Source organism: Psammomys obesus, unplaced genomic scaffold, assembly GCF_907164565.1.
Source record: "Psammomys obesus unplaced genomic scaffold, mPsaObe1.curated_primary_1811, whole genome shotgun sequence".
NCBI classification, from domain to species: domain Eukaryota; kingdom Metazoa; phylum Chordata; class Mammalia; order Rodentia; family Muridae; genus Psammomys; species Psammomys obesus.
This window is the reverse complement of record NW_026596162.1, coordinates 8,439,939-8,442,475: the sequence shown is the minus strand read 5'-3', so window position 1 is coordinate 8,442,475 and position 2,537 is coordinate 8,439,939. Positions and strand designations below refer to the sequence as shown.

Sequence of the window (2,537 nt, the reverse complement as noted above, 5' to 3'; positions counted from 1 at the left end):
CATCATCATCATCATCATCATCATCATCATCATCATCATCATCATCATCATCATGGAGATAAGGTCTTATGTAGCTCCGGGTGGACTTTCTCTAAGCTATATGGTGAAGCTGGCCTTGAGCTCCTAATCTTCCTCCCTATCATGGGCATGTGTCACCGTCATCATGCCCAGCTGGAGTAGTTGCATATGTGCATGCATGTGGGAATACATGTTTGCAGGTATTTGTGCATGTAACCATGCTTTTAATTCTCATTCTCTCTCTCTGCCTGCCTGACAACTGTGTCTGTCTGTCTGCCTGCCTGCCTGTCTCTGTCTTTCTGTCTTTCTACCCTCACAAAGGTAATGACCGTAACCATTTTTGGACAGCCCGTTCTCCACCTGACATTGTTTCAAGCTTGGAGGCTCTGATGGTAGACTTCTGAAGCTCCTTGGAAGCCATCTTGGAATCTATAGCCACTGAGGAAATTTGGCCAACAAGCAGAATGAGAAGACAGTGCTAACTGCAAAGATGAAGCCGAAACAAAGTTCTTGTACCCAGGGACAGAGAGCTAGGCTGATCCTTCCCACTAAGCCATTTACATACTGAGTGTATGTCACATGTCACTCTGTATCTGCCCATGAAGACAGCCATCATCCTGGTATCCTTCATCCCTGACTCCTGGCCACTGGGGTGGCCCTGGCAGACCCCATCCCCACAGCCTTCTGCCTCTTTCGTTACAAAGCACAGTTTCTGCTTTCAGCCAAGTCTGGAAGCCACGTAGGCTATGCTCCCCTTAATCCAGTTAGAGGTAATAAAAATAATCAGTGCTACAGTGGAAGGTGTTCTGGGCTTCAGTGCATCCCCGAGGTTTCACAGACGGAGGTGTGAAGGTTGCAGGAAAGAAAGGAGGGAAGGAGGCAGGAGGAACTGTTTATCCGCACTGGGGCCGGCTTGGGCTGCGAGCGCAGACTTTAAGCACTCGCTTGCTTATCATCTAACATTCCACTTGCAGTCAGGCATCTGCTGCCTCCCCCGGGGAGCGAATGTGGAGATGTGCTTGTGCTGAAGCGTGCTGATGAAGGTTCATACCGGGCAACCTTTTGGGGATTGTATAGAAAGTGTGGCTTTGGAGAAGAGCGGCGAAACAAAGGATCTTTACTCCTGGAGAGATGCATTCTGCTGTTGAGCCTCCTCCAGGGAGAAGTGGATAATGTACCCCACTTTAGGGACTTGAGGCTCCAGGAAGTGCAGGTACTTAGCCTAGTTTGAAAGGGTACAGTGTCTCTTGTCACCAGGGCAGGGAGTATGGTGTGTCATTTTCCATTTGCATTTCAGACTGGCAATTTGTGCTACAATGAAGCATTTCAAACATATTGCTGAGAAGGTCCATAATGATAACGGATGAGGTAACATGCCAACGAAAGGTGTGTTGGATAGTTTTATCTCATAAAACTTTAGGTCACGTCATAACCTAAAGTCATCTGAGAAGAGGGAGCTTCAACTGAGAAAATACCTCCATATAAGATCAGGCTGCAGGCAAGCCAGCAGGGCATTTTCTTAATTAATGATTGACGGGAAGAGGGGGGCGGTATTCCCAGCCCATTGTGGGTGGGTTCATCCATGGGCTGGTGGTCCTGGGTTCTATAAGAAAGCAGGCTGAGCAAGTCATGAGGAGCAAGCTAGCCTCCATGGCCTCTGCATCAGCTCCTGCCTCCACATTCCTGCCCTGTGTGAGTTCCTGTCGTGACATCTTTAGATGGTGAACAGTGATATGGAAGTGTAACCCAAAAAATACCCTTTCCTCCTTAAGGTATTTGGGTCATGGAGTTTGATCCCAGCAATAGTAACCCAAACTAAGACAAGGAGTAAGGCCCTGAGAGGAATGAAAACTGGAACAGCTGAATCAGAGAGGTACACCAGAACTCAGAAACACAAGCTATAAAGTTCCTTTACATACTGGAACCCACAGGGCTTGAAGAAAATCACAAAAATCACAGCACCTACAGTACCCCACTTGCAGAGGCACTTGATTATCAAGGTGAACAAATGAAGTGAAATATTTCATGCTCTGCCCCTCCAATAACACCAACTGGAGTACATGCAGACTAGACACAGACTACTACAGAAGAGCTGAACAAGCCTGGAAGCCCTGGTAGAAACTGTCATCAGAGTGAGAGAAAGAAAAGTGAGAGGAGAGAGAGTAGCCGAAAGGGAAGACGAGAGAGTGGAGGAAAGAGCTCTATGCAAGCAGGCTCAACGTCAAATATCAGAGCTTTTAGAGAACAGGAACAAAGACCTGTTACTTTGCAAACAATCATCTCCTATGTTTGGTTATAATCTTTCCATTTCATATTGCTTCCTATTGTGGAGAGAGACTTCAAGGTTCCAAGAGAGAGAAAAAAAATCTGCTAAGAAAATCCTATTGGGTTATGGCTTTTAAATATTTATTTACTTTGGGAATCCCCAGAACTCAACGCAAACATTTGCCCCAGTGCCACAGCCTATACCTTTGTGTGTGTGTGTGTGTGTGTGTGTGTGTGTGTGTGTGTGTGTGTGT

The 2,537-nt window shown here is 46.6% G+C and overlaps 1 protein-coding gene across 1 annotated transcript in view; it reads right to left on the bottom strand.

The window, feature by feature from the left end:
• Nucleotides 1-2,537, bottom strand: part of Phactr1 (phosphatase and actin regulator 1) — a 442,461-nt gene that overhangs the window by 100,941 nt on the left and 338,983 nt on the right. The window lies entirely within an intron of this gene.